Source organism: Eptatretus burgeri, chromosome 3 (assembly GCF_056783735.1).
Source record: "Eptatretus burgeri isolate ZD-2024b chromosome 3, Ebu_testis_v1, whole genome shotgun sequence".
Taxonomy (NCBI): domain Eukaryota; kingdom Metazoa; phylum Chordata; class Myxini; order Myxiniformes; family Myxinidae; genus Eptatretus; species Eptatretus burgeri.
Genome location: NC_140963.1, coordinates 79511909 through 79534088, shown reverse-complemented (window position 1 = coordinate 79534088; position 22180 = coordinate 79511909). Strand labels below are relative to the sequence as shown.

General features: G+C 43.7%; 1 long non-coding RNA gene across 3 annotated transcripts in view; it reads left to right on the top strand.

Annotated features, from left to right (window-relative positions):
- LOC147030275 (uncharacterized) overlaps positions 1-22180 on the top strand; it is a 156416-nt gene that overhangs the window by 40970 nt on the left and 93266 nt on the right. The window contains exon 5 of one of the 3 annotated variants that reach the window (XR_015056286.1): positions 894-3494. The exons of the other annotated variants lie outside the window; for them this stretch is intronic. This is a non-coding gene — a long non-coding RNA (uncharacterized LOC147030275). Of the gene's footprint in view, positions 1-893; positions 3495-22180 lie in introns of those variants that run through there. 3 annotated transcript variants of the gene reach the window in all.

Below are 22180 nucleotides of genomic sequence, written 5' to 3'. Positions count from 1 at the left end.
AGGTTTTGATTTCAGCTGAGACTTCACACTCTTGTACGATCCTTAAGTTGTATTTTTTTTAAAGTTGCTAAAACACTACCAAGGTACTCTTGCACCATTGTTGGTTGGACTTTATGTAACCTTAGTCTTTGTTTTGCCTTCCAAAGCAAAGATGAGGAAATGCAATGCAATCTCACAATATTCATTCAGTGCCACTGATCAGTCACTATTTTAAACGACTACTGTGTTCGATGTAGTGGATGTAGAAACTTCAAACGTTTAATTTTGCATTTTTGTTAAGTATGAAGATCACACGATTTAAGTTACAAGGTCACAATATAACATTAAAGTCGACAAGATATTTTACAACCCAAGAAAGTCAGATGAACATATTCTTAGCTGAAGAGTTCCTTCTTTGTTCCATAAATGTTTTTCAATGGCTTGTTCAAAAAAACATTTTATCTCTGAAGTTTATCACCATTAGGTGTTTGGCATGTCAGAAAAAAAAGAACTCTTTATAGAGTTAGCAGTTTATGGAACAGTTCAACAATAAGATTTAAACAAACAAGATGAATGGGATTAAAGACTGAGTGGAATCGAAAGATAAATGATGATGGTGACTGAGTGCCAGCCAACTTGGAAACACTAGAGGGGAGGGTGCATTTACACAGACAGAAATAATTCTCCAGGGGGAATAAAAAGACAAAGCATGTCGATGAACGGAAAGCTCATATTTAGAGATGTCAAAATTGTATTCAGGAGAGGTAACTTTTCCAACTATCTGTCTGCCTTGTGTATACCCAGTGTCTTCAAATAACCATATTTTCCAAGTATCTGCATTTACTGGGTACTTACTCGTACCAACATTTTGTACCATGCCAGTTAGTCTTATCATGGTAACTCCTGTGTTTCAGCTGATTCCCTTTGATACATGAATATCAAGGTTCTGACCATTGTTTGCATCTATTGCCAAGATACAGAGGCCAATGATCTACTCATAAATTTAGATCCTTCAATGTCGCTTACCCCTCTTCCAACATCATCATTGAAACACTCAAGGTTTTACCTTTTTTCTGACCTTTTATTAATTCTCATTTTAATCACCATGTGATTTGTAGTTTTGTGCTGCCCAATCATATTATCTTATAAAAAAAAATCCATACAATATCTAATGGAATTATCTTCATATTTTTATCAGATATTATGAGAAATCTTAGGCACAAATAAAGAACTCTTGCATATTTACAAGTTTCCTGCAATGTTTTTGGGATGAACAATCAGCTCAAGAACTACACTATCAGAGGCAGTTTGCTAAAGAGAAACTTCATACAAGGCAACAGCACACACATATAGTGACCCATCAGGTGTCCAGAGACAAGTGGCTGACTGGTTTCACCCTTGTTGTGGTATCATGAGGATCACTGTGCATTTAACAAACCAAAGGACTCCTTGTAAGATTTGTAAAATTCAAGATTATATATGAGGGCCAGTCAATAAGTAACCTTAAAAAAAACAAACCAATGTCACCCTGACCCGTATCTTGCTAAAAGGTGACCACGTGTGACTTCTTTAAGGTCACACTGAGGTGAACAGAGCTGCTATCCACCAGGAGCGACTCCTTGAGGAATATCTGCCTACGAGAGATTCCGATGAGAATCGTTCGACAGAGTAACCATGAAAAATATGCGTTTGCCTCATAACGTCACCAAATGACGTCATAATGTCTCAAGCTTGACATATCTAGAAAGCACTCATCGAGGTGTTCAATTTGAGATATTACACGATATGGTAACTAAGATTTCAAAATTTGACCTTGGGGTCAAAAACTTTCAACCTCCAGCGCTAACCATGAAGGTCAAGGCTGATCGCCACCAAAAATTAATCAGCTGAGCACCAGACCATGAACTATATTCCCATGAAGTTTGAGGACGATCCGATCAAAATTACTCAAAAAATAAGGGTTTTGTCGACTCCCCTGATTTGCGACAAAGTGACCTTGACCTTTGACCTTGACCTTCAAAATTTTACGTGCTGAAAGGGACCTCTATAGGACTCTGATATGCGAAGTGACAAAAATTTCCAATGATAACTGTGCTCCGCAGAGTGATCGATATGTGGTTACAAACAAAAAAAACAAACATACAAGCTGACTAACATATCTTGCAAAAACTTCGTTTTGGCAAGATAATGATGATATAAATTCGAGAATGTGATGTGCGTAGTTGTAGACGACATATGCTATATATCGGGGTAAGAGTCATGTTTTGCCTATTTTTGATCTGGCAACATTGAGCGTATGACGTCAGTAGAGCAGTTCCAAGATGGTGGCTCCCTTTGAAGTATGCACCAGGGAGGAGCAACGTTGTCATCCGTTTCTTGGGAAGTGAGGATGTGAATCCCGGTGAAACCCATCGCAGAATGAAAATGCAATATGGTGACGCATGTTTATCACTGCAGCAGGTACACAACTGGGACAGGAAGTTTAAAAGTGGTAAGGTAATGTTTCACTTACCTTATGATGTGGGAATCTCAGATTCAAATCTCATATCCTTGTGAGATTTGTACATCATCTCCTAATATCCTTATAATTTATGGGGAAGTATATTAATGCCTCCTTCTGTTATTGTCTGAGTAATATAAAGTAAACTGATTTATTCACATTTCCTTTTCCCAAATGCATGTAATATGTGTGTAAGCTCTTTCATGAGTCTTATTTTAGAAACTTTAAAAGCAGAATGAGGTGGTTAAAGTAGACACTCAAATTTGACTAATAAACTGTGAGATGCACGGAAAGTGTCCAGGCCTGCCATCATTTTCAACGACTGGAGTTGAAGGCCCTGTGGGGATCAAAACAACATGTTGTTCATTTCACATTTTTATTTCCTTCAATGTAGCTTTTCGTTATCTTTTTACTCGAGTATTTATTGCCTTATGACGATCAAAGGAATTTTTGGCTAAGGCAGAGGGTTTTTTAAAGAAAAGGCTAAAGTTTGATTCCCTCTCATGTGAATTCACTGGGTCTCTGCCATTTTGTGCAATCAAATGTCATTATTAAAATGAATCAATTTATTCTGTTGTTCGTTCGTCTTGAAGAGTGTTCATCTCAACTGGGATTGCACAATCCTGCACTAAATAATACACAATATGGGCTGTTGGTCACATGTCTCCTCACTTGTTTAAAGGAAACAAGGTCTGGAGATATTAGAATTATTTCCATGAAGTACAACGCAATATAAGGTTATACATACGAAGAGATAATTTGACACATCATGGCTGTCACATGAAACTCCCATTCTCTGTTCACTAGACTAGAACTTATAAACACTCTATTGATATAATTAATCCATTTTTCTCATCATTATTAAAACTTGTATTCAATCAAACATCACAAACAAAACTCGTGAAATCACATGTCACGTACAAACAGCATTCAATCACACATGACATACAAACAACATTCAATCACACGTCACATAAAAATAACATTCAATCACACGTCACATACAAACAGCATTCAATCAGGTCAGGTCAGGTATGGGAGCATGCGTGTCGCTGAATCCACTTTCCGCCGGTACTCCAGGGGCCTCCGTCTGGCCATCCCCCAGGCAGATGCCCAGGCCATCCGGATCTTCTTGAGATGCTGGTAAACCTGCTGCACCCACGAGGCACATGATCGGCCCATTGGCCTCCTCCACTCACGAGGCTCCCTCGCTGAGAGAATATGGTGAGCAGGATCAGCGTCAGGAAAATGAGACAAATGTCCATAAACTGCAGCTGACACTCACGGACTATGCAGGCAACAAATCTCATTTGAGTCTCTCAGCAACCGCTCGTTGGACAGAAAGTCCGACCAGCGATAGCCAAGGATTCTCCGAAGAGACCTGGTAGCAAAGGAATTAAGTCTCCATCTCAGATCCCTGGTCAGAGTCCAAGTCTCACATCCATAGAGCAAGACTGGAAGCACCAAGGACCTGAAGACTCAGACTTTTGTCCTCTCGCACAGATACCGGCAGCGACAGACCCCATGATCCAGTGAATCCATGACTCGCCAGGCTGAACCCAGATGTCTATTGACCTCTGGCTCACAACCAGCAGAGACATGAATATCACTGCCAAGGTAAGTGAACCTCTCCACGAGCTCAACATCCTCACCACAAACAGGTACAGACAGGACAGCAGCATCCAAGATGTCATTGAAAGCCTGGATCTTAGTTTTGACCCAGGAAACCAGTAATCCCAGGGGCTATGACTCATTCAGGACCTCAAGGGCCCCCAAAAGGATGTCTGGAGTCCCTGCAAAGATGACTGAATCATCTGCGAAATCAATGTCAGAGATCTTGACTTTCTCAAACGATGCACCGCAGCTTGATCTCTCTGATATCCTCCCCAGAACTCAGACCATACAAGTGCTGAAAAGTGTGGGGGTCAGTACACACACCTGATGAACTCCAGTAACAACTGGAAATAAGTCAGAGATGGAACCACCACATCTTACAGCACTCTCCATACCAGAGTATAGTTCAGACTTCAGATCAATCAGTTTTGGTGGCACCCCACGAAGACCAAGAATCCTCCAGAGGGCATCCCGACTCACTGAATCAAACGTTGTACAGAGATCAACATAAGCTGCAAGCAGCACCTGCTGAAACTCTCATCTGCGTTCGGTGAGGACCCGAAGAGCAAGGATACGGTGAATTGGTGACCTCTTTCGTGTAAAGCCTGACTGCTCTGGATGCTGGTGCTCAAGTAGATGGTGGCGAACCCTATCGAGAATTACCTGAGCAAAGACCTTGCCCGGCACTGAGAGCAGCATCACCCCTCGGTAGTTGTTGCGGTCTTGGCGATCACCCTTCCCTTTCCAGAGAGGGACAACAAGGCGAATCTTCCAGTCAGTTGGAATGATGCCTGTGTTCCACGCAGGCACAGAACTGCATGCAACGACATGAGTACAGCATTTCCACCAGCCTTGAGAAGTTCAGCATGGATGCCACAGATCCCTGGAGCTGAACCCCATTTCAACTGGTTCACCGCAGCCTGTTTCCACAAACGAAGGTGGACCACAGTTGATTGGAGGATCAGCAATAGGGATTGTAACACCCCTGTCATCCAACTCGACAGCTGGTTGATCAGCCTGGTACAGCCGCTCAAAGTAACTGGCCCGGCGGGCCTTCACTTCGGACTCCTCTGTCAAGAGCCTACCACCCTCTGCTCTAACTGCAGTACACAGAGGGACAGGCTTGGAGGAACGCAATGTGTGAATTTCCTTGTAAGCAGGACAAGAATCACTTGACCACAGGTGATGCTCGACTCCCTCAGATTCCTCGCACATAGGCCTCCTTGTCCACCCTTAGTGCACGTACCGTTTTACGTCTCAGCTCCCTGAACAGCTCAGCTCTGCCATTCAATCTGGCTCTGCGATTCTGGTCAATAATATCCAGTGTCGCTTGAGAGACAAAATTCTTCTTTGCCCTCCAGTAAGTTCCAAGACATCCACCGGCAACATCAAGGATGGTGGTCTTGAAGACAATCCACAACTCTTCAGGATCACCCAAAGCACCCAGACACCCCAAATCTCTTCTCAGCCTGTTCGCAAACTCCTCAGCTACCGTCTCATCATTGAGCTTGCCAACATCCAGCCTGGGCTGGGATGGTACCATTCTCTTGGATTTGAGGTGCAACTTAAGAGTTGCTACAACAAGCTGGTGGTCAGTATTGAAGAACCGAACACTCCGGTGGACCCTTCAGTTCTGGATCATCCTCCAGCGACCATCTACGAGCACAAGGTCAAACTCATTTGCCACACCGCCAGAGTTGGAATACCAAGTTCAGTGATGAGCTTGTGGGTGCTGAAACCATGAACCAGCCACCCAAGTCCATGACTTCTTGCAAAGTCAAGGAACTTGGTGCTATTCTGGTTCACAGTTCCAGACCCATGGGGACCAACACACGTCTCATAACCATCCCTATCAGTTCCAGTCGATGCATTGAAATCCCCCAAGACTAGAATGTATCTCACCTGGGGCACTGATCAACCACAGACTCGAGCGTGGCATAGAATGCGTCCTTCACGGTGAGCTCACTCGCCACAGTCGGAGCAAATACAGAGACCAGGGAAATGACACCAAGGAGTGACGAATCCTTAATCTTATAATACGCTCGTTGACGGGTGTAAAGGCCCGGTCACACCTTGACGTTTTAGCCAGCGATGGCAACGTATTAAAATGTATGTAAAACGCTGGCTGACGTTGAACTTTTGATGTTTTTTTTTTAAAGATTCGGACGTATTCATAACGAGTTGGTCGTATGCATAACATATTAGTAATGGACACAGAACGTTTCGTTGTGTTATAGATAACTTATACCAACGAATGCTGAACCTGTTGTTGGCCTAAATAACCGATGCCCAACGATAGTCTAACTTCGGCATAGCACGTTGCACGCATCGCCGACGATGTCGTGACGTAGCCTATTAAAAGGCTGACGCACAACGATTCGAATCATAACTGCCGTAGAAATGGAAGTGACAACATCGCGGTCACACCTTGGCGATCTTGCCAGCGTATGCCGACCAAAGAAAAATGTGTCTAAAACGTTGGGTCACGTCAAATACGGTATGAGTAAGTTTGGTATACGTGAGTAGAATGCTAAAGTACGCTATCATACGTCAAGAAATTTTGAACATGTTCAAAATTTTACGACGTACTCGGCGTATGACACACGTTCCGCATGCGATGGGGATAGGTTGTACACACGATATGTGGACGCTTACACACGTCCACAAACGCTACTTATAAGCTACTCATAAGTCGAAACACGTCGCGGTAATGTCTTTTTTACGCGAAACTTATTTCTAACTTATGTTTGACGTGCTTTGAACCAATTTTTTACGTAGTCCCAACACACATAGACGTATGTAGACGTATTCCAATGACGTCTTCCGGTCGACAAAAAAAAAAAAATGAATGTGTTTCTAGCTTACAACTGCCATATAAAGACGTGTTCCCAGCAGTTTTGGGAATTGGTATATAAAAATGCTGCTCATAAAAGGGGAACCCAACAGTGTTTTCGAGTTCCTTTTTGAGTCGATGTCCATGTCAGCAGAAACAGTATCAGTATCAGTATCAGTATTAGTATGAGTATTAGTAGTAGTTTGTTCATGTTGGCAGTAGTAGGTGAGTGTGAGGGGGAGGGTGTGGGTTATGATGGATCCTCCTTGCGTCCGCGTGTCCACGGGTAGGTTCATAGGCTGCCACTCAACGATTTAAATGGCTGCATCTCCACTATTGAAAGTAGACGCTTGCGCTCAACAATTGGATTTTTTTTACACTCAACGACTTTTAAACGGTACCACTCAGCTATTTTCATTGTTTACAATGAACGATTTAAATTGCTGTCACTCGCCTTTGTTTTTTGACGGTGGCGCTCGGAAATTTTAATCGTTTCTATTGAACGTGTTAAATCGCTCTAACTCGACTATTGAAAGTAGACGCTTGCGCTCAACAATTGGATTTTTTTTACACTCAACGACTTTTAAACGGTACCACTCTGCTATTTTCATTGTTTACAATGAACGATTTAAATTGCTGTCACTCGCCTTTGTTTTTTGACGCTGGGGTTTGGAAATTTGAAGCGTTTCTTCTGAACGTGTTAAATCGCTCAAACTCGACTATTTTAAATAGACGCTGCCGATGGACAATTGGAATCATCGAAACCAAGCTAGACATCGAAGTGTGAACATCCTCGTCATGCCGAAGAAAAGTTTGAAGAATGCTGCAAATAAGTGTCCTGGCCGTGGCCATGGACGCTGACGCAAGGACGATCCATTATACCGACGTCTTTCAGCCTATGAGTAACTTAAAAGTAACGTCTGTCGATGTGTGGCAACGATCGCGTAACGTGCCAACAACACGTTAATCATAGGTTAGAAATAAGTTTCGGGTACGCTAAACATTACCTCGGCGTGTCTCAACTTATGATTAACTTACAAGTAGCATGTGTTGACGTCTGTCAACGATCGCAGACCGTGCATACAACTTGTGGCCAGCGTAGCGGAACGTGTGAGTCATACGCCGGCATACGTCGTGAAATTTCAAGCATGAAAAAATTTGAGGACAACCGAAAAGTACAACGTTTAAAGCCAACGTACAACGACGTATGGCAGTGTTTTTCAGCGTGCTCTCAATGTTATCAAAACTTACCCATAACGTATTCAACGTGTGCCAGCGTTTTAGAAAAAAAATTCAAAAATCGGCATACGTTGGCTAAAACGTCAAGGTGTGACCGGGCCTTTACCTCAATTATCATTGGAGTCAGCTTATTCAACACAGCCACAGCAACTCCTTGGGCATGGTAACCATCAGAGCGACCAGACCAATAGAAGGTGTAACCACCCACCATGATCTCGCCGCAATCCGCTCCTCGAACCTCAGAGAGTGCTGCAATACTGATGTACAAATGCTTGAGCTCAGATCATAACAGAGACAGGTGATCATCCTCTCTTCGGGATAGGACTTTCCAGGCACCCACCTGAAGGGACCGCCTCAGGTTAACCCAAGGAAACCACTGCCTGATGGACGACACCTGAGCACCACCCCGACACACTCTCCCGCAATCTGACCCAGGAATGTTACCTCGTGGTTTCCCTCCTATCATCAAAGATTGGGAGTCGCAAAGGCTTTGCCCCAGTACCGTCATCCGGTGAGCTGCTCTGCAAAAGTTACTCCCACGGAGTGGGTTTTCATATTTTTTATGCTCTTGGAACGTTTTGCGGAATGAAGGGTTTTACGGTGGCCGGAGTGCAAATCCTGCCACCAACCTTATAACCAGAAGTAACCCAACTGCACAGGAGGACGTCCACAGACACAGTCGGGCATGAGATATGGATGGCCGTTGGCTCGGTTTAGTGGCGGAGACAGTTTAGTCGCCGACAACCCGACCATGGAACAGATTAGTACAGGTTTACATGTTACCTGTAGCAAGTCACAGATCCAGTCTGACCTGACCTGACAATTATATCACACGTCACATACAAACACCATTCAATCACAATGTCACATACAAACAACATTCATTCAATCACACGTCACATACATACAACATTCATTCAATCACACGTCACATACAAACAACATTCAATCACACGTCACATATACACAATATTCAATCACATGTCACATACAAACACCATTCAATCACACGTCACATACAAACACCATTCAACCACACGTCACATACAAACACCATTCAACCACACGTCACATACAAACACCATTCAACCACACGTCACATATACACAACATTCAATCACATGTCACATACAAATACCATTCAATCACACGTCACATACAAACACCATTCAACCACACGTCACATATACACAACATTCAATCACATGTCACATCCAAACACCATTCAGTCATATGTCAGATCCAAACACCATTCAGTCATATGTCACATCCAAACACCATTCAATCACACATCACATACAAACATCATTCAATTCCAATTTTTTTTTTTTTGCAAAAAAAATGCAATTTTTTAATATGTTTATGTACAACAAACGCATGTGAATAAGGGGTACATGTACAGAGACATGACAAAAGTAAATAGACACCTTAAATTTATTCACTTCATCTGTATAAAGCAAGTTTTACTCAGTGATTTGCACTGATATTCAACTATTCATTTGCAGAAACGAGTTCCTGAGTCTTGTATGACAATTAACTATGCTTCGAACCCAGGAAGCACACAAACTTTCCGATTTTTAAAGAGGATGAATTGTTGGCCATTTGGAAGGTGGAGTCAGCCAGCATCAGATAGCTCAGAACCTTGGCATTCCGCTTTCTCCGGTCAATCGGGTGATTGTGCAATTCACCAACGAAGGAAAGGAATCCACAGTTTCCCGTTCTGGTTGATCTGGGTCCTCAGAAAGGTGTCTTCGAGCTGTGAAGCGGTCCATTGAGAAAACTTCTAATTGCAAGGCAGCAGATGTTGTTGAGGAGGTCCAAGTTAGCTCAAACACTGCCGTGTGGTACCTTCATCATTTGGGCTACCCTGGGAGAGCAGCTTGGAGAAAACCTCCTCTTCGACCAGCCAGCATTCAAAGGAGAAATAAGTGGGCTGATGAGATGGCCACCAGACCCTTGGAGTTTCGGCAAACTGTTAGTTTTTTCAGATGAGTCCCAATTTGCTTAATTTTCTGACAGTGGACATGTATGGGTCCAGAGACTTCCCAGTCAGGAGTTATCTTTGAACCGATTGCAGCCAACTGTCAAACACAGTGGTTTTTCAGACGATATACATTTCTATCCTTAAGGATGGACTTCTCCTCATCATCTCCACTGGTCAGATGGTCAAAAACAACACTGTTCATGGAAGATGGAGCTCCATGCCACCCTGCAAAAAAGACTAAAGAATGGCCAGACAGAAATGGGATCAAGCAACTTCCATGGCCATGTCAGTCTCCTGACATGAATCCCATTGAATCGAGCTGTGCGGAAAAAGTCCAGGAAAGCAACATCATGGGCAGAATTGTTAAACCTTTTGCCTGAAGCCTGGGCAGAAATCCCACGAGAGAAAATTTCAGAACTCAATAGTTCTATGTCGAAAGAGTAAAAGCATTGAAATCTGCAAATGGCAAGTCTAACAAATACTCTTCTTCTTCTTCTTTCGGCTGCTCCCGTTCGGGGTCGCCACAGCGGATCATCCGTATGATCCGCATAGTGATTTGGCACATGTTTTACGCCGGATGCCCTTCCTGACGCAACCCTGGTCGCCTCTTACGACACAGGGATATGGTACACCTATTTTAACCGGGGTATACACCGGCCCAGTATACTGGTACTCATTTCGCCGACCTCGGAAGGATGACAGGCTGAGTCAACCCCCTGGTGTTTTAATTCAGTGGCCGAACGGGGTTTGAACTCAGGACCTTTTGGATCCTAAGCCGCTGCCCTAACCACTGCGCCAACACCAGGCAAGTCTACCAAATACGAGTGTATGTATTAAAATGGATCAAATGTTCTTCAAATATTCAATAAATAAATTCTTTAAAAAGCATGGTGTCTAATAACTTCTGTCATGTCTCTGTGTTCGGACACTGATGGTGTAAATTAATTGGCCTGTAATTTATTCTGAGGGTTTAACATGTTGTCTTTGACATGCTGAATAATTATGGAAAAACAATAAAATACATAAAAATATATAATTAACATATCGTGAAAAAATTGATTTTACCATCGCGTTGATTGTGTGATGATGTATGTGTGTGCAAATTTTCAAGGTCATCAGACTATCGATGGCCAGACCCACTGAAGGAAAGCTCAAAATCACCCAGTTCAGTGATTCAACGCCCTCTCCAAAAAAAGGTATGCTCTGAAATACAGTGCCCCCTGCTAGCACAGAACCAGAATTGCAGTTTTCTGCTCATTCCAGGATCTGTGAAACATTGCACATGTAACCAGAGCCTGCGCAGAGCTGATCACAAAATCAGAGTGAGCCGCCTTTCTGCGTTGCATTTGTCAATGAACGTAAACCTCAACACATTGATCATTCGACCTCTATTGAACCAGGACCCTTTCAGCAAAGCAAATCTCATTCCCAAAAGATGGTCTGTTGAATGGAGCAGATATTCCGGAGCCTGGAGGTGCATCTTTAGGTCAGGTCCGCATCAGGGTCCAGTGAGGAGCTATAAAAAGCCCCATCGATGTCATGGTGTTTCTGAGAATGAGGTCTTGTTACCGGGTGGGATGGTTAGTCCAGACTCTCCATTAACTAATCGGAGCAGTAAACATCTGCAATCTTTAATGAACCCTGAATTAGATGAAGTGATCATCACACGAACGTCATCCTGTACATGCAGCACACCACCAGTTTAATGACAACCCACGGGGTTGACCCATGCTCTATCTATTAAATGCTGAGCGTCAAACGTTTCTGGCCAGGGTCAGAATCGAACAGGCGACCTCCCAGACTCAAAAGAGTCGCTCTAACCACAATGCCACTGTGTCTGGTATTGTGGTAAATACAGTTTTATGGATGAACGCGAAGTGCAAAGTATTGAGAAATTGAAATGGCAGGACGAAACCTTGAGCACAAGGGAATGACTCCTCAAGAACCTGGACCTCCATCAAGGTGTTTTTCTCCGCACATACTTGATCCGTCCGCTCTTCTCCGAAATGTCCCAACGTACGTGGTAGCCGAGTTCGACAAATTACCGACAGCCAAACTGCAGTCGAAGTATAAATACGTAGATTTTCATTTTATACCTTTCCCATCATGTTATTTGCATCATTCTCAAGATTTGCTTGTTTGTTGGTGTCACAAAATCGTAAATGTGTTCTCTCCAGCACGGATGTGTTTTCATGTTCTCTAACATTATTGATGATGTCCAACCACACACAGTTTATACTTTGTTTAATATATTAAATCAGGAGATTATGCCAAGGGGGCATTTATGCCAAGGAGGTGGGTGGCATGATATTGCTGCACTGGAGACATATATTCCGATTGAGAGAAATACCATGAGAGGTACTGACTGCATAAATCAAGTTGATCTATTTGTCGTTCCCATTTTTAATGCATGGGGCCGGCAGGAAAACCTGGAGGTTTGCACATGATCACTTCAGAGCTGTCTATCCTGGGTTCGAATCCCGACCCGGCTATAAACTGTCATCCCAGTATTTCACAGGCAGGTGATTCATCAACGTGTGTGCCGTCCTTCAGATGGACGTTAAACTGGGTGTCCTGCCTGCCAGCATTCGTTGGTGGACGTTAGAAGATCCCACGGTGTGATTTGAGACGAGCAAGTGAGGTTTCGCCATCACCTTGAACAAATTACAAATTCCTGCCCGAACCTTCAGGGGATTCTGCATCAGTGGCACAGCTGCTGCAATCCCATCGATGATGCAACAGCATCCGCATGCTGAATACGAAATGACGAAATGTGAGTTCATGGTTAACTTCACAGGTTCAAATCCCCTATTATTATGATTGTGTTGATTTGTCCACAGTCACTAATGTTCTTGTAATACACGAATAAGTAGTAATCCGTTTCCTGCTGTCTTTGTACTGCAGGTTATTTATGTACAAGCTCCTCGGAGAGCCTTAGATCAATGTTAAAGAAATAAATCTCTGGAGCTTGTGCAATTTCTTGTGAGCTCAACGTGACTTTTTATGTTGCATACAATATCAAGTTCAAACAAGCTTTTTGGTCTTGTGCCCTACCTCTCCACGGTACCGGCCTGTAAAGATCTACTCCAGCAACAACGACCCTCCCCAGTTCAGAACGTATTGCATAAAATCTTGAGGGCTGAGCGATGTAGCCAATATCATGGTTGCACCTCTAACAAAATGACACCTAAACATATGGAAAGCGTTTATCTACTTTCGCAAGTGTTGGTGGGAATGTTTTAACCGCATTCACTCCGTGACCCCGCACGCATTCAGGAAGCGGGAATTCTGCTCATGTGATTCCCATGACCCTCGTAACCAGGTCGAGAAAGCACCTTTAACATGATGAGATGTCATGGTCTCATGATGCAGAGGAGTTTCTACGAGGTACACCATGAATTTGAGGAAAAATGCTGAGGGTTCTTGGAGAATCCTACGTGAGGTGTAAGAAAGAGGAGGTGGGAATGTTAGTGGAAGAGGGGTGGAGGGTGGTGTGCGGGCAGACAACGACAGCATGGATTATTTTAATAACAGGTTCCCATTGGCCATTGATAATAATCCACACATGTACATGCTCTTCATTGTAAATACACCTGGTCGGAGTTCCTACTCCCCGCATTCATGCCCGTTTCAAAGGATTCTGAGAATGAGGTCTTGTTACGGGGCAGTATGGTGGTCTGAAGCAGAGACCGGGGATACTATCTAATATCCCGTATGGTGACGATAATGATGATGATGGTTAACCCATAGATGGTTAATAAACGTCTGCATGGCTCTGGCCCAATTGGAGCAACCCGAATGAAACCGGAATAGGCTGTTGAAGACTGTGGATGAGGTCTGGACATCTGATTATTAAATTCATATAACCTTCATTGTGTACAGTACTGTATATTGGTATATATATGAGCCTGGTGTTGGCTTAGTAGTTTGGGTGGCTGGCATATGATCTTAGGGCCCTGAGTTTGAGCCCCGTTCTCATTGAATTGACAGCAGGTGGGGTTGACTCAGCCTGTCATCCTTCCAAGGTTGGCAAAATGAGTACCAATGTACTGGTAGAGGGGCACAGCATCAGTGGCACAGCCGAGCTTCCAAGAAATGATAGCGACCCGTCAGCCAAGCTGCCATATGCAAGAACAGAACAGAATTGGTATATATATATATATATATATATATATATATATATATATATATATATATATATATATATATATATATATATATTTTTTTTTTTTTTTTATATATATATATATTTGTAGGAACAGGGAGCCTGGTGTGTTGGTGCAGTGGTTAGGGCAGCGGCTTGGGATCCAAAAGGTCCTGAGTTCAAGCCCCGTTGGGCCACTGAATTAATACACCAGGGGGTTGACTCAGCCTGTCATCCTTCCGAGGTCGGCGAAATGAGTACCAGTGTACTGGGCCGGTGTATACCCTGGTTAAAATAGGTGTACCATATCCCTGTGTCGTAAGAGGCGACCAGGGTTGTGTCAGGAAGGGCATCCGGCGTAAAACATGTGCCAAATCACTATGCAGATCATACGGATGATCCGCTGTGGCGACCCCGAACGGGAGCAGCCGAAAGAAGAAGAAGAAGAAGAAGATACATTTGTAGGAACAGCCATAGTGGGTAAAGGGAGTAAGATAGACTAGTTATTTCATGAATAAAAGTCCAGCATAAGTGTGTGGTTTCTGTGTAGAATTATAGGATATGTGTCAAAGTGTGTTCAGAAGCCGATAAACGTGGCCCTGTAATGTGTGTAAATCCCCCACCATTCCTCCCCTATTGATCCTTTAAATTGTTTCCCTTTGTAATCTGTCTATGTGTTTATTTTTACAAATGTTTTGAGCAGCTTTTAAGCATTGTGCATCAGCGCCCCCACCGGAGGTAAAAGAATGCCTCGGAGGTTTGAAAGTGTCTTCAAAAGAAACTTCGCAAAGGCTGGCATGCAGCCAGTCTGTGCCCGGCGTGGGCAATCGAGAGAACTGTAAAAGGCCGTGCCTAAGAAGTTCCGGTGAGCCGATGAGTGGAAGTGTAAAAGCGCAAGAGTGGTTGTGGTTGTTGGTTTGTGTGAGGTTGTTGAAGTCATTTGTGGAAGAGGTGCAGTGAATTGTGGCCTTGTGGTGTCTTATGATTGTGCATGCATCAAGAATGTAGACAGAGAGCTATGAGCACTGAGAAGTGCAAACAGTGGTCAGCAAAGGCCCACAGAGCATGCAGTATGTCGAGTGGAAGCGACCACTGAGCCACCGCTAGCCGCAACCATGCATGACCACCATACATGAGAGGGTTTCTTAATACCTCATCACGCATTAAAAAAAATTCTGTCTTACTGCGGGTGAGTGACTGGGCCTTGCTTTCCCATAAGCTGTCAAACTATCATGGGCGTGGGGCTATAGCTTCTCTTCAAGAATACTGATGAGTGTGTTTTCTTCTTGTCCTTCCCACCTCGCTCTTGCAATACACTGTTTTCCCCCACTGGCAAATCGGTCTGGTTTGGATTTTTTGGATTTGGTTTTTCCGGCGGCTCTGATTTGGAAATGGTAATTATTGCGTGGGTAAGACCGCGGCTGTTATAAAATTAACGTAAAAAGTCTTCGTTAGAAGTTTGAAAACAATCGTTTGTCCTGGGTTTTCACTCAGCTCTCATCCTTTTAGATGGACGAATCGGTTGCAGGTGGCAGGACTTAGAGTTTCTCTTTGTCAGAAAGCGAAGCAAAGATCTGTGCAGCTTTCCTGGCGGATGGCGGAAGCCCCCAAGGACTCTCCACTATCCCCAAGGACTATCCATCCGTAAAGCCGCTGTCACACCTTGACGATTTAGCCAGCATATGCCGACGTATGAAAAATTTGTCTAAAACACTGGCACACGTCGAATACGTTATGAGTAAGTTTTGTATACGTTAAGAGCACGCTGAAGCACGCTGGCATACGTCGTAGTACGCTGAGCTCGTCGACAAATTTTAACATGCTCAAAAATTTTAGACGTATGCCAGCGTATGACTCACATGTTCCGCATGCGCTGGCCATAAGTTGTAGGCACGTTACGCAATTGTTGACACACGTCGACACACGTTACTTGTAAGGTACTCATAAGTCGAAACACTTCGAGGTAATGTTTAGCGTCAGTGTTCCAGACTCCATGGTTTTTTTTTTCTTTTTTTCAGCATGACGGTGATGTTGACACTTCGATTTCTAGTGCGGTTATAATATTGTTACGAATTTGGAATTCAATTGCACACAACATACAGGTTCCCTTAGTCAGCTATGTCGATAGGTGCATGTTCCCTCGAGAGCTCACCTTCAATTGTTTAAATGTTTTGAAATCGATTAGATGCGCTGCGGATCGATTTAATAGTTTGGGAGCGAACAATGGAGACATCCCTCCCCCTCTTTTGCGAAGAGGAAGAAGAACCCTGCCATTCCGTGACGTCAACAACTCCCTCCCACCCGTGGTTGAGCGGGGGGTGGATCACGAGGGCATGAGTCACGCCGGGTGTGGGAAGGATAAAGAGGACATATTTGCTTTGTTCAAGGAGAGTCCCGAAAGAGTTCGTGGGAGTCCCGTTCTGAGTCCCGTGTGCAGAGTTCGTGTGCTGAGTCCCGTGGGAGGAGTCAGCTTTTTTGCTTCGGAGAGAGCAGTCATTCAGCAGGCCATCGGGTCCTGCTTGGCTTGCTTGGCTTGAGGCCTTCGGAAGCTTTTTGCTTCGGCTGGCTCAGTGAGCTTCGGCTGCTGCTTTGTTTTGGAAGGAACTTGAGCCGGTTGTTCGGCTCGAGCTGCGAGTGGAGGCTTCTTCCTCTTCTTCTCTTCTTCTTGGTTCGTGGAGCTTTTCGTTCTCCATTTTGTTTCCCGGCTTGGTGCGACGCATCGGCCTCTTTTTGGAGTTGAATCCTTGGGGAAGCGACGATCGACAGGAAGGATCGGCATCTCATCTCACCGGCACGTGTTGAGAAGCGCGGGAGGATTCGCGGGAGCTCGGGAAGGATCGCGGCGATTGGATCCAGCTCGCTCTCGCTGGAGCCCAGGTCCGGACAAGTTGAAGACCAGACGAGGTGGAAAGGTTTGAGTCAAGCTCTGAGTTCCAGCTCACCTGTCCTCCGAGCTGGAGCTCGTCATTACAGGCCTCAGCCACCGTTTCGTATGTGTGTGTGTGCACGTGTGTGTACGTGTGTGTACGCGTGTCCGTGGGCCCGTCTAATAAGGAGGAACTGCTGTTAAGTGTAAATGACTGTACATAATAAGTAGACGGTTGTAGTACTTTTGTCGTGCTTTTGTTGCTTGTATAATTGCATACGTGTTTTGCCTTATATAATTGCATACGTGCTTCATTATAATAAATGTCCTTGTGTGAATGTAAACCTGCTCGTTGCGTCCATTCCCTCATTGACTGAACATTTCGTGTGTTGGGAGTTAGAAAGCCGTTGGTTTGCCGTAATAGGGGGACATTTGGACCGACGGTTCTCGGCGGTTACGCCGCTCGGAATCGCGCACGGACCGGCTCGCCTCGGCGGTTTGTTCCGTAAGTGATCCGATGAGGGTGGAATACCCCGGTAGTTGGATTACGTGGGTATTTAGGTACATTGAAGATTGGCAATCGACCCTACCCTACGTGATCTGCCGATTGGCGTATTTCGGTTCTTGTACAAGGACCCGTCGCTCGGAGTTATCCGGGCGGCGATCTATATTCCAGGCGATCGGTCGGGCCGACTCGACTTGCGGCTCCGTTCAGAGCGGTCGGTTGGCGGCTGACCCCCGGCCAGTAACAATATAATATAATTAATAGGCTGCCGCTCAACGATTTAAATCATAACCGCAATAGAAATCGGAGTGTCAACATCACCGTCATGCCGAAGAAGAAAAAAATAAAATAAAAAACCATGGAGTCTGGAACACTGACTGTGTGAACCCCATTTTTATATACCAATTCCCCTAAACGCTGCCAATACGCTATTATACGGTAGCTGTAAGTTAGTAACATGTTCAGTAAGTTCTGTGGTCGTCCGGAAGACGTCAAATACGTCAATATGCGTTGGAGATACAGTACGTTACACATAGGTTCAAAGCACGTTACTCATAGGTGAGAAATAAGTTTCGGGTACGCTAAACATTACCTCGACGTGTTTCGACTTATGAGTAACTTACAAGTAACGTGTGTCAACGATTGCATAACGTGCATACAACTTATGGCCAGCGTGTGCAGAACGTGTGCGTCATACGCTGGCATACGTCTAAAAAATTTGAGCATGCTTAAAATTTGGCGACGTGCTCGGCGTACAATGTATGCCAGCATCCTTCAGCATGCTCTTAACGTATACAAAACTTACCCATAACGTATTCGACATGTGCCAGCGTATTCGGCAAATTTTTCATATGCTGGCTAAAACGTCAAGGTGTGACAGGGCCTTGACACTTCGATGTCTAGTGCGGTTATGATTTGAATCGTCGAGCAGCAGCCTTTTAATAGGCTACGCCATGTGATCGTCGGCGATACGCTGCCGCGCTATGCAAACGTTAGACTATCGTTGGGCATAGGTTGTGAACGCCAACAACACGCTAAGCATTCATTGGTACAAGTTATCTATATGTTATCGAAACCTTCTGTATACGTTACTAATACGTTATGCATACGTCCAACTCGTTATGAATACACCAAAAACTGAAAAAAACCATTAATAGTTCAGTGTACGCCAGCGTTTTACATACATTATACATTGCCATACGCTGGCTAAAACGTCAAGGTGTGACAGCGGCTTAACACTGGTGTTCAGGAGCAAGATATTTGAAAAATTTTGGTGGGCAAATTTGAAATCCAAATGCTATGGAGAACATACCGCTCGAGGAGGCAGCACAGCAAATTAATATTAAGATGGAAAGCATCTTAGAGCCCATGTGCCCCCCCCCCCAAGAAGTTTAAGGACCACCTCCCCAACTCCCGTCAACCCGATGTTTTCCACTGGGGCAGAGACGGGAAAGATGATGGCCACACTGGCAAAGGTCGTGGGAGAAAATGGAAAAAGGACAAGCCAAATGGAAGACAGGCTTGCGGGTAGAATCGAAGCCACAAAGGATAAATCAACATCCGAATTAAAAGCCAATGAGGCCAAGCTGGACAGAATGGAGGAAAAATTGGTGCAGCAAATAGCAACCAGGCAGGCCAGAGTGGTAGAAGGCATCAGGGCCACAGTAAGGAATGTAAGTGCTCCTTGGGGAGTAGAAAGAGGTGGGAAAGAAAGTAGGGGGAGCACAGATAGAAAAGCAGAACATGGGCAGAGGAGGCAGAGGAAAATAAAATGGGCATAGTGCCAGAACCAAGGGCAGAGGAAAAGAGAATACAGGTGAGACAGAAGTAGAGATAGCGCCAACAGAGCAAATTGGGAGACGCAAGGATGCGAGGTGAGTGAGGCCCCACAGGTGCAGGATTCCTTGCTGGGAGAGCCAGATGGGAAGCATGATCCTGGGCAGAGCTATGTGGCACACCGAGTAATGGTAAAATGGGGAGCAAATTCAGGTAAAGACAGTTTGGGCTGTCTGTGTGTGAAGCGTGCACTTTGGTGAATGCCGAACCACAGACAGAAGAGGCTGAGGTCATGCTTCCCATGCATGACAGTACGAGTGCATGCGAGTGAGTGCGGATGCAATTGTTATGGGCATGGCACGAGGTGTGTATAATGGAAAAAGAGAAGGAAGGATGATGAACGCCATTGGAAGAACCACCATTAGAGATAGACTGGCCAGGAAAAGGACCAGATTGGCTCCCCATTGAGAACATGGCTCCAAATGCAGTCTAACTGTGGGACATACTGGGGGTGCGGCATGATAGAGCATGCATGCGTGCAAACTCCCGGCAGGTAGTGAAGATAAACTGACCTTACTCCCTCTCGGTCTTAAAGAGGACTTGGTCAATGATAGGCCGGATCTGCATCTGAACCTTAACCAAAATATAATCAGCTTGTTCTTGTCACCAAACTCATCCACCAAGTTTCGTCCGAATCTGTCCATAACTTTTTGAGATATCGTGCTCACAGACAGACAGGAGTGAAAACAACCTCCGTACACCTTTGGTGGCGAATGTAATGAGCAATTTCTAAAAATGTACCCGTGTGACTGTTAACATCTATCTATGTACAGTGTAAGGTATCAAAATATATCTTTTGTTTTATCCTATCATAAAAACATATAATTGAATATTTGTTATATTTGGATTTCAAGAAAGACAATAATAAAGTCACTCAAAATGTGCCACATTTATCTTTAATTATTTTGACATATAACACAGTCTTTGACAGTGCACTCAGATCAATTACATACATTAGCAACCAACATAAACATAACCATCACATAAAGTATTTTGACATATAACACAGTCTTTGACAGTGCACTCAGATCAATTACATACATTAGCAACCAACATAAACATAACCATCACATAAAGTATTGTGTTTACCCTATGGAATGCGTTAATTGGTTCATACGTGTGTTGGATCTATGTTCTGCTGAGATCGATATAAAGGAAAGTAAAATCTTTGAAATATTCACCACAAAAACAATCATCAGAATACAATACATATTGTTTTGGATTTGGTACACACATTATCCACAGATAAAATTATAGGTCTTCTCTTCATCTTCTTCACTGCTGGTCATCATCATCGATACTGAAGAACACATCTCTGAAGCTGCCAGACAGGACATCCAGGTCATCATCTTCATCGGTATCCACCGAAGTTTGTCTTTCAGAAAGAATATCCACCAGCTCGTGTGTAAAATGAGAACATAAGGATGTTATTAATAATGGTCCGTTGTAATTTTGGAACTGAGTGTATCACATTGTGTGAAGATGGACATATATAATGATTTTTTTACCTTTGGTGTCATGTCATCATCACACCATTCATATTCTAGGATCCCCTCATCAAGTCACTAGCCATGTGAATCAGGACTGGGTAAGTCAGATTGCTGGACATGGAGATTTTTCCACATAAGAGCATGGTAACTCAGTCGCAGTACATGCATCGTTAATTAAGACTTACATGGAGCTCACAGCTCCCATCTGGGTGAGACAAAAGCTAGCCTGCTGCAGTCCACTGTCTCACACTGGAGGTGGTTGATGTCAGTAGAGGATTTGCACAACTTATTATATTCTGATTGTTATTTTTGTGATGAATATTTCAAAGATTTTACTTTCCTTTATATCGATCTCAGCAGTACATAGATCCAACACACGTATGAAACAATTAAGGCATTCCATAGGGTAAACACAATACTTTATGTGATGGTTATGTTTATGCTAGTTGCTAATGTACAAGATGTTGTATGTAATTGATCTGAGTGCACTGTCAAAGACTCTGTGTTATACTTGTATGTGAACATAATTAAAGATAAATTTGGCATATTTTGAGTGACTTTATTGTCGTCGATCTTGAAATCCAAATATAACAAATATACAACTGGATGGTATTCATAGAATACTTACCCCACACACAGTCTTGAGAAGGACTTGGTGCAAGCCAACTCTTCTGGCAGCAAATGGGAAATTGCATCAACCTACACTTATAAGGTAAATGTGTGCAACTTATACTTTGAAAAATCTGCTGCAGAGTACATTCATAAGCCTTTACAAAGTAGCTTTTATTCTCATTCGAGTGTTTTCATAACTACCAAAGACGATAAAAATGCCAAAATAGATCGCTCAAATACAAATCAGATTGTTAAAATGCTAAATTGTATTTCTTCTTCTTCGCTTTTTTTTTCACCAGCCGAGCACATTAAAGGCTGAAAAAACTACAATGATTCTAATTTCTAATGCGAGGAAGTGACATTGTCTCTGGAAATTAGGCTTTGTTTAATTCACCATGTAAGTTTTGAGGGGGTGTGCGTCATTCAAATAATATGTGCTCGATCAAATGTAACATGCAGTAGAGTTTCAATTTCCTCTGTTGAACGGTTTTCAATGCACACTCACAATGTGTGCTCTATCAAAGGGTCATGTAACATGTAGTAAAGTTTCAATTTATTTTGTTGAACGGTTTTCCATG